Below are 10371 nucleotides of genomic sequence, written 5' to 3'. Positions count from 1 at the left end.
GCTTGCCAACAAACATTCAGAGCAGGTAGCCGATATCTGCTATTTTACAAATCAGCCGACAGTTGATTCGAGTGAAGTGTTCTTCTTTTGTCAGCTCACGGAAGGAAGCGCCGTCTCGGTCCATTTCGCTATTCATTATTCTTCTGATGCATTCCCGTGGAGGAGGGAGACAAGTGGCGACAAAGTCGACTTCCTGGTGATGTCATCAGATGTATGCGCATACCGCCCCGTGTGTGTGTGTCTGTGTGTCTGTGTGTGTCCGTTTGCGCTCGCCGGTGTGTCTTTGTGGAGAGGAGGAGTGCCCGTGTGTGGCTGTGGGCTCTCTGCAGTGGGAGCGGCGCACAGCCAATTCCTGGATGTGCCGGGCAGAGCTAACGCAGCATCATGATTCGCGGCGACATGGCCTTGGCCGCGGCTTTGTGTTCACCTTGAAGTGTCCTGACGGTTCGCGCGCAGCGGGGTAACACGGTGCACTGGCCATAAGCCATATACGATTGAGATAGTAATATGTTGTATTATGTATGAGATATGTTTTGCCGGTCATGTAAATAACATCGCATGTCTTGTTAACTTCGGTCACTGAGATAGAAAAACATGTTGTAAAGCAATAAGAAGGTTTTCTGGAAAAGTAGAAGGCATAAAATTCCTTGAGCATTACTTCTGGTACATCTTTAATACCTATTATAATAAGGCACTGAGTAACCGTAGATGCATGGTTGGGAAATATTAATTATATTTTAGGAAACTTATTGATCTTAGTAACCATCGAAGCCATTAATTGCATAGATTACATTTAAGACCAGAATCAAATTATAACTTTCAAGTGATCTAATAAAAACACCTTAAATTATCTCACGTGACCTGCACTGACAAAAAAAAAAACACTTTGGTTGTGTCGATCTAACTGTTTTCTCCTTTGCAGGTATGTTTGCCGCGAAGATCACGCGAAGGTGCAGAATGGCGTGTATCTGTGAGTAACTGGTTTTGTCCGGATAAATTCTGTCAAGCCGGAGATGGGGCGGATCTGCTGACTTTGAATAGCTCATTGAGTCATCTCAAGGAAATACTCCACAGCTATAATCCAAATGCCCTTGGGAATAACCGTGTCATAGCAGTTGGGACTGTGCCAGGGATCACGCCCGATGCATATATTCCACAACATTCTGTTCAAACATTTACGTGCGACAGAGATCTGACGCCTGAATCGTACTTTTTGACTACCACAATGAATAATTCGTACTGATCAACCGTCGGCTAGCCAAGCTGTCCATCCATGCAGGAGACGCTTTCACTCTTCAGCAGCGTTGGTGAGGGTACAAACCATCAAAACGTCCATCGCTCAAAGGCAGGCAGGCGGCAGATGTATGGACACCGCAGTATCGTCCGGTGATAGGTGCGGTGCGCTGGATTCATTGGTTTTGCTACTTCCTTCGGCAAAGAGAAGGCTCGAAGTGTCGTGCTTTTATGCTGACTAGAAATTGACGAGTTGGATTTGAAGCAGACACCAGTGTTTTATGAAATACAAAGCTGTCTGGCCAAAGCGATGTCAATTTTCCTACGTAAGCTGCATGATATTTTACGGTTCGTGTACATGAGAGGTATTACCGATTTTTTGCTGATGTATGAATTTTGAATTAGTGATATGAGAGCCAGACTTTTTAAAACCATTTTTGTCAATATTTTAGCAGCAGGTTTGGTTATAATGGTTTCATTGTTTATATCCTGCATTATATGAGGTGCGGTTTGAAGTACGATTCCAACTTTAGTTGTCCTGCTAGACTGTATAGACTGTAAATATCGTAGCATGTTCTAAGCTGCACATTTCGGTATATCTGAGCCCATGCCCGGCTGCGGAGCTCGGCGCTAACGGAACCGACTCCGACTGCCGGTAAAGTCTGGTCCCCATCACGCCACGGCGGCCGACAGCGCGCGGAGGGCCGGAGTCGGACGGGGGGCCATCCTCCGCGGGCCGGAGAGGCTCCCGCACAGACTCGCGGAGCCCAAGGCCGCCGGCTGCTGCGCTGGACATCCCTGTCTGTCTCGCCGGCTGGCCGAGTACCGCGAACACTGCCACGGCTCTAACGACCGCCAACCGGCGACCTCTGGCCCCGCGGCCGCGCGCCAGCCGCAGCGTCCTCGGACCGCGAGGCTGTCGTCACCGGTGGCCGTAAAACGAGCCAAATCGACCGCCAACATCCACTAAACCGTCCGCCAACGAGCGGGAATTTATCTTTATGGCTATAGCTAGGACAAAGAACCCATGAGGAACTGGTTTGGCTAGACGGCGGCAGTGCGCGATTTGTACGAAAAGGGTGAACGAGAAAAAAGTAACCCAGTTCTGGCTTCTTTATGTGTAAGTCACCAATACATTGAACTACTTGCAAAAAGAGGAGAAAGGTTCGGTTTTATTGCGTATCATTAACTGCAGTCTGGAGGTGGATGATTGGCAAGGGAAAATATTGGCTTTTGCTTACTTTGTTGTAACGATAGGTGCCTAATGTGGTAGTACTCTGTCAATTTGAATCCTTAGATTTCTTTCCAGCATGATATGAATAGCAAATTCAGCATGCATCAGGGGCCCAGCCGATAGTTGTTGGACCTAACAGACACGATATTGCGTAATCCCAATTACCCAAGCTGTCCCCCCCAAGCAATGGATCCTCCCCCTCCACCCACTTCTTGCGGTGACGATCTGTGACGTACGCCCGTCGGAGGGTCTCAGTGGTATTTAAGTCCGCGCCTGCACGGTACAGACAGCGTGCGGCTACTATGCACGGTTGCGCACGAGCACGCCCCAGTCATGATCTGTACAGGTTGGTCGGCGCTTATGAACATTATTCATTTGTGTTCATCACAGGGGAGCACTGCCGCTTCAACCCTATTGGCCGTAGTGTCTAACGGTGGCGGCCATATTGCGCAGACCAGGAACCGGCTGCCGCTTGTGTTGAGGAATAGGGAATTCGGGACCTCGATTTACGTTTGCGGCCGCCGCATCCGTTACATTCAAGTTACGTAGATACGGAACCCGGCATCTTACGCAGAATTGAATGGGGAACACGATCGTATCTTCAGAATTCCTCAACTTCACTCGCCGGACCTACATTTCCCCGGCCGAGGGGGTTGATTGAACCCACCTCGCTAATGCGCCGCTAATTAAACTAGAATTAAGCGGTTAAGTGGTCGTATGCGGCAAAGTATAATGCAGAATGACTGGTAGGAACCCGCTTTACAGGTCTCAGGTCAACCGGTGACCTCTGAGGTCAGGTCAAGTGATCTAAGGCACGGGTTCGGTTTTTGGTTAATAACTTCGCCAAAAATGGCCGTAGAGCCGCGATTTTGGCACTATCGTGTTCAGCTAGCTCAGGCGCATCGAGTGATATACTTTTTGTTCGGGTCAGGTCAACTTAAGGTGTTGACCTCAGGTCGAGGTCAGGTCAGCACCCCCAGGTCACGAAGCTGGTCGAAAGAGGTCATGTCGCATATCATTCGATTCGGCAGGTCTTCCTGAGTCCATTGGTGGCTTTCCCGACTCGCTAGCTCAATTTGATCGGGAGTTATTGAAGAAAAATTGTGACACTTGTGACGTCACAAATGACGTCACGCAAGGGCAACAATGCAAATATGAAGCATAGAACCTCGCAAGCAGTGCATGAAATCATGATTCTATATGCTTGAGATAGTTTCAGATCATTCTCGGCGCAAATATAGCAATTTTCATATTACCCATTGACTTATAAGGGTTTAACGTATTAGTTCCTTGTATCTGAGGATTTTTTAGGATTCCATCTTGTTCTCCACTCAATTCTGCGTAAGATGCCGGGTTCCGTGTCCGCATAGCTTGAACGTAACGCATGCAGCGACCGCAAACGTAAATCGAGGTCCCGAATTCCCTATTCCCAACACAGGCGGCGGCCGCTTCTCTGGTCTGCGCAACATGGCGGCACCGTTGGACACCATCTGGCGGCCGATGCGCATTCCACATTATAGAGTTCAGTGGTGTTAATGAATGCTTGCAAGTTTATTTGAAAATCACTGATCGCAATGAAGGGGTCCGAGCATTTATAGGTAGCCTTTGTATCCCGCCCGGGCGGGAAGAAGGATAACGCTTGTTTTATTTTGACAATGGCGACACTCTCGCTTTTATAGCGAAGCTCTTGCTCAATTAGGGGCGATACGACGAGAGGGGTTCCAACCACCCCACCCCCTCCCTAAACTGACAGATCCGGCGACGGTGAAATACAACTTTTGCAAGAAAATACAGCAAAATATTTCAAATAATATTGAAAGCCATGCCAGATGTGCTGCTAGCCTCAGACCTTGACATGGTGGCAGATCAAACTTGATATGTGGAGTGCATGATATTCGAGCGTCTAAAAACCAACATATCTTCTGTCCGTGAGCAGAACTGCATGCCCGCGTGACCCATGCTGACACGTATATTTAGGTGCCTGAGTCGTCGTTGACCTTGTATCCGATATAAAGCTCGGTTCAGAGCGCAGGTGACTGGCCCAACTGGGTCACGTGAGTCGCACGGAGCCATCCCGGAGAGTCGGTTTGTGTGGCGGACATATCACGGACTTGTCAAACCACAGACAGACGCGTGACAGGCAGTGTGAGCCGCGCTTTGGAACGGCGATCGATCTCGCGAGCTATATGAATACGCAATGCTCGGAGATCAGATTATATAAGGGTGGATAGAACAGGCAATACAATGTAGGGACTTGACCAAAAGCATGAATGCTTAATTTTAGTCATCAATAAGTAAAACCTTAACGTTGTTATAGACATGGAAATATCAATTATAATAACTGAAGGTATGGAAAAAGATGAAAAGAGTCATATAAACCATTGCCTGCACCACCGTAGCATTACGACTATCTTTGATAATAACAGGTTTTTGCCATTAACTAACAATTAACCATTTTCACTTTGTGCTTGGCTGAACCATCTAAACGTATTATTCTAGCACAATTCTCTCAGCTTCTACACTGGCCAGTCCCGTCCAGCCGACCGGTGGGTCCCGAGGCCGCCCCTCCAAAAACTGGTCGCGGGTACCACCGCGGCGCCGTGGGATGGCCGTAATGACTGGATCGCGCCGCTGACGTCACAGACGGTTTTTGCCGCAGAACAGCGGCGGGGCGGGATGTCACAGTGTGTACGTGTAGGGGGGGGGGGGGGTTGAAGGTCGCACTTACCACAAACAAGGGTCAGGTCGCAGGTAGTGTTGAGGTAATTGTAGACGAGATTCGGTTAACAAGGACGGCCACAGTGATATTTATGAACCTCAAACACTCGTCGATGATTTGAGATTAAGGCGGAGTTAGGGTAATGCGAGGCAATGTGCACCCATTAGCACGTGCTCCACTGCAGTGGACAGTATCCCCCCATATTGCTGTAATAGTTATCTCACAACCGCTTTTCTAGTTAGACATGTGGCACTTACAGTATTTGTTCAACATCCATTTTATTGTTGAGTTGCAATAAAATCCGTTTGGAAATATTCGAAATACTGACGCTTATTGACTTTATATAAGGTAGGTATGCAATCAATCCCGAAGGTTGAAATTGGTAAACATAATTTCTTTGGTCTTAACAAGACGATATGAAACTTTTTTGTCAATAGGACTAGCTTGCTTTTTTATTTGTTGTTATCGAACCATTTATTAACGTAAAGTGATAGTCAGGCATATTCTCATTACGCAAAGGAGGACAGGCAACGTTTGCATGACAGCGAACAAAAGGATCGCACCACTGCCAGTTCATGGTCTGTTGTGTACTGTGTAGTTAAACCTTCATGCCCAGCAATTATTTAGTCGTAACTCTTTGTTTTCTCACATAAACTTACAAAATCATGCTCATTTTGCGTGAGAGCCTATTACAAATGTTACTATATCAGTTGTGGAGTTATGTTTTCTTTCCCCGGCATCACGCAAATGTTTTGTTCGTTCCGTAAATGATCAAAGGCAAATATCTAAAACTTTTAGATCAGCTAGCTGATTTGGGAGCAAATGAAGAACTTGAAACAAAAATCAAAACATAATTATGTTTCATTGCTTATTTGAAAGCTTGGGCGTCATTGGGTAAATTGACGGCCTCGCCAAAGTTGAAATAGTGCGACTTCTGAGTAAAGTAGTTAAAACAAGCGTGGGAGCTATGAATGAATGATACTAGGTATTTTATGGTTGAACTGCTACGTCATGCATTGAAAGCAGTTCAAAGTGACGATACTGTCAATAAATAAATAAATAAATAAATAAATAAATGAATAAATATATAAATAAATAGATATATAAATAAATAAACAAATAAATGAATAAATAAGAAGTGCCTGTGAGGTAGTCCCAGGGAGGAAGGCGGCCGCTCACGAGTCTCAGCGCTATCTGGTGGCTGCTGCGTCCCTTGCCAGATGGCGCCATATATGTGGTCGGAATAAGCAGTAAAAAAGGACTGAAGGAAATATTATCCAGTGGTTTCACCAATGCAAGTATGTGTGTGTGTGTGTGTGTGTGTGTGTGTGTGTGTGTGTGTGTGTGTGTCTTTTTTACCGAAGTGGGCTGATCATCAACTTATTTCCCGGTTCCTTTTTGGTTCCTTCCTTGCTCGCTGCTGCTTTCTGACCCGGGCTGAACGCTTGAGTTCTTATCCTTGGTCGATTGCTATGGCTATATTTTTTTTCTGGAGCACTGATTATCTCACTTTCATTGAAAAATGTTTTATCGATCAGTAGCACTGGAGCTAGTGCATAACTAATTTCCAATAAATAACTTCCATTCCTTTTACGTCTAAATTAAAATTAAGCTGAGAACCATGAAAGTTTTTTTGCCTTTATCTTCATATTTAATATTTATCGACAAAAATGTTTCCTGTCTGTTTCGAAGCCCCACACATCATCAAACCCTATTCTGAGTCAGCCGGCTGCCATTCAAGCCTTGTAACTGCGGCTGCAGGCGCCTGGGGGTCTCGTTTTTTAGCCGCGTGAGGTGGCGGCGCGCGTGCTCGTCCTCTGGGCCGGGTCACGTGTCGGCGCCGGCCGCCGATGAAGCCGCCAAACGTCGGACGCCAGACGCCGCACGCTGATCCAATTGCTGCTCCGTGGCCAGACTGAATCTGGATGGTTCTCGGCGGAGCGGTGGGTCGTGCCCTGCGCGACTGGGCCTCTCGGTGGGCTGTGGAGACGGAGAGCGGTTTGTGCTGTGCTGAACCCAGGGAGTGTTGGTAAGGGAGCTGCGGCTTCCACTCCGGATTGCGCCGGTCGGTGGGACGCTGACAGGTAGAGGTAACCCTCGAAAGGGGTCGTGTGTTAATGCAAGTCTACACGGGACGGCGCTGTCTCTCTATATTCTGCACCAAACATCGACACAGTGCTTCAGTGAGAGCCGAGGCTGAGGCTGAAACGGCCTGGAAACAGCGGTCGGTGAAGATGTTTCTGAATGCGCTGGCTCTGGCGGACAAGGTGCAGGCGGCCGTCACCCGACACAAGGCAAGAGTTGGGCGTCTCCGTTTGCATGGTCTCCGCTGCCTTATTTGGTAGTGTTCAATAATGCCTTATCTATTTGTATGAGACTGTAAGTGTTCAGTGAATCCTAATTATGAAATAGGAAAACCCAGTTAGCTAGCGACATAATAACCGAAATGCTCGTAAATCACCTTTTGAGGGCTTAGCTATAACATGTCTTTTGATTTTAACCCGCGCACCGACGGGGGTCTGCGCCAACTTAGTACCGACGGGGGGGGGGGGGGCGGATGACCGCCCCCCCCTGAGATCTCGAGAACGAAGCAAGATAGCGACAAGCGGTAAACGGCATCGGATACGCACGGACAAGGTCTACAATTTTACTAAGGTCATTTTCAGGTCAGGTCAAAGATGACGTCACAGGGGTCGAAAAAGTCAAAATGGCGGCGCTAGATATGGAGAGGGTTTTTCTCGAATAACTTTCGAAGTAGTCAAGATAGGAACAAACTAAGGGCATCATCGTGATCCTCTCGTCAATCCGCATCGAATGATATATATGTTGACCTCGAAAGGTCAAGGTCAAAGGTTGACCTCAGGTCACGTGACCTCGAGGTCATCATGTATATCATTCGATGCGTCTTGACGAGCTGAACACAATGAGACCATCCGCGCGGCTGTATCTTGTTCCTGTAAGGAGTTATTGGCAAAAAACCTTTGGTGACCTTTGATGACGTCACATGACCTTACAGCTGCCCAACAGCAAAACAGACCTCAAGGTAGTGAAGGTTGATCGTATGTGAAGTCATGTATGGTATATGGGGCCATTCCGACCCGTTTTAGTGGTAAAAACAGGGAGTTGATTTTTCCCCCATTGACTTATAATGGGGAGGTCGCGAAATTGACCTGACCTTAGGTCACCGACATCAAAATTCCGAGATAAACAAATTGTAGCTACTAATGACCTAATAATATCCTGCGACTTTCAAAGGCCTCCGACATCCACTGTAGCTCTGGCACGGTGACAAAGTTGCAAAAAAGTGACTTGAGGTTGGGTCATTCAAAGTGACCTGGTGACCTGACCTTAAAAGGTAGGAGGTTCAAACTTGCACACCATGTGTAAAATTGATGAGAGAATAGTCATACCAAATTTCGCGGCGCTACGCGCCGCGGTTTTCCCGCTATCCGCGAAAAACCTCAGGAGGGGGCGGATATCCGCCCCCCCGTCGGTGCGCGGGTTAAAGCTACACCTGTGACATTTATACTTTTAACTATGAAAATAGGCATACCAAATTTAGCCACTCAGTACCTAATCATCAATGAACAGACAGTGACAGTGGCCGACATTGACGGTCCCTACACTCGCTAAGCTCTTTTTTAAGTTTATCTTTGGGAGCTGTGGATGATGGGCGTTCTTCAACAAAATCACATCCCTAAAGGAAACAACGAAAACGCCAATGCATTCAGCCAATAAGAAGATATCATGGATGTTATTTTCCATCTAATATTTCATCAATTTCTCGAAAAAAAGAAACAAAAGCCAAAGGTGGTCGCTATCTCCTGCCTCTCGGCAGCTGTGCTTCCAGCTTGTCAGCTTGCCTCTCTCTCTCTCTCTCTCTCTCTCTCTCTCTCCTCTCTCTCTCTCTCTCTCTCTCTCTCTCTCTCTCTCTCTCTCTCTCTCTCTCTCTCTCTCTCTCTCTCTCTCTCTCTCTCTCTCTCTCTCTCTCTCTCTCTCTCTCTCTCTCTCTCTCTCTCTCTCCCTCTCTATTTATCATTTGGGGAACACTGAACACAGCTTTGCTGTTTATATTGTATTTTTTTTTTCGTCCAGCCCTTTCCATCCAATGGGTCGCAATCGAGTCTGCCGTCGGTCAGCGGAACTGCTGTTTCCCGTTTTGGCCGCTGGCGGCGCTGCTGTCCGTCCGCTGGCGGTTCCCACCCTGGGAACGGTGGGCGGCGCCTGTGGCTGTGTCCGCACCGGGCGGCCGGCGTGTCCGCTGCGGCTCCCGAGTGTGTGTCCGGACTGGGCCGGTAGTGGAACCCGGCGAGACGCACAGACCGTGCCGGAGCAGCCGCAACAGCGTGAGGGACGGGACAGACTGAACGACAGGTAGGCAGGGCAGGGACAAACGGCACAGCAGGTAGGCAGGGCATAGGACAAGGGGGTAGGCAGGGCACGTGGCAAACTGCACCTCAGAAAGGCAGGACACGGGACAAAGTACACAGCAGGTAGGCAGGGATGGAGAGGTGAGCAAGGGTTTCCATTTCATGTTACTGAACAATTGGTAGCTGATCAATGAATAGCTGGTTAAATGACAAGCATCAGGACATATTTTAACATACTGACTGCGTCCCATTTTGGGACGCAGCCCCCTGCCTTTGGGACGTAGCACTCGCGAAATTTGGACCACTGCGTCCCACACTGAAATGTCACGGTTTCAGCGGAAAAGTGCAAGCAATAATAATAAGCATGCCTCGGTCTTTTACTATGCAACAGATGTTGCCTTTCTGATTGCTTTGTGCCCTGATTTATTATGCACCTAAGCACATGCATGCGCTCTCCAGTCCTTGTGCCCTGCCCTATCCTAGGGTCGTACACCTTGTTATGTCCCGTGCCCTACTATACCCCTAGGATATGTGACCTGCCCAGTGCCCTGTCCTAAGGTCTTGTACCTTGCCCTGCCCTTCCTTCAGGCCTTGCGCCCTGCTCTGCATTCAGGCCCTGTGACCCTCTCTGCCCTGCCCAGTGCCCTCAATTTCAAACCCGATACCTTGTTGTCTTCCCGTCTTAAGGACCCCTTCGGTGCTGCTGCCGGTTCGGTGCTGGGTCCGGATTTCGGGAAAATTGTGCATATCTAGTCCTGTCCCTTGCCCTGCCCTCAGATCCAATAATACTGATATTGATTAAAAAAATCAAATGG

At 48.1% G+C, this 10371-nt stretch overlaps 1 protein-coding gene across 1 annotated transcript in view; it reads left to right on the top strand.

The window, feature by feature from the left end:
* The first annotated feature begins 9470 nt into the window (after positions 1-9470).
* LOC122375956 overlaps positions 9471-10371 on the top strand; it is a 36501-nt gene continuing 35600 nt past the window's right edge. The window contains exon 1 of the mRNA XM_043355573.1: positions 9471-9560. The gene's annotated coding sequence lies outside the window, so the exon portion shown is untranslated. The remainder of the gene's footprint in view (positions 9561-10371) is intronic.

The sequence above is a fragment of the Amphibalanus amphitrite genome, unplaced genomic scaffold, assembly GCF_019059575.1.
Source record: "Amphibalanus amphitrite isolate SeventyFive unplaced genomic scaffold, NRLGWU_Aamphi_draft 001967F_arrow, whole genome shotgun sequence".
Taxonomy (NCBI): domain Eukaryota; kingdom Metazoa; phylum Arthropoda; class Thecostraca; order Balanomorpha; family Balanidae; genus Amphibalanus; species Amphibalanus amphitrite.
This window is presented reverse-complemented; position numbering and strand designations above follow the sequence as displayed.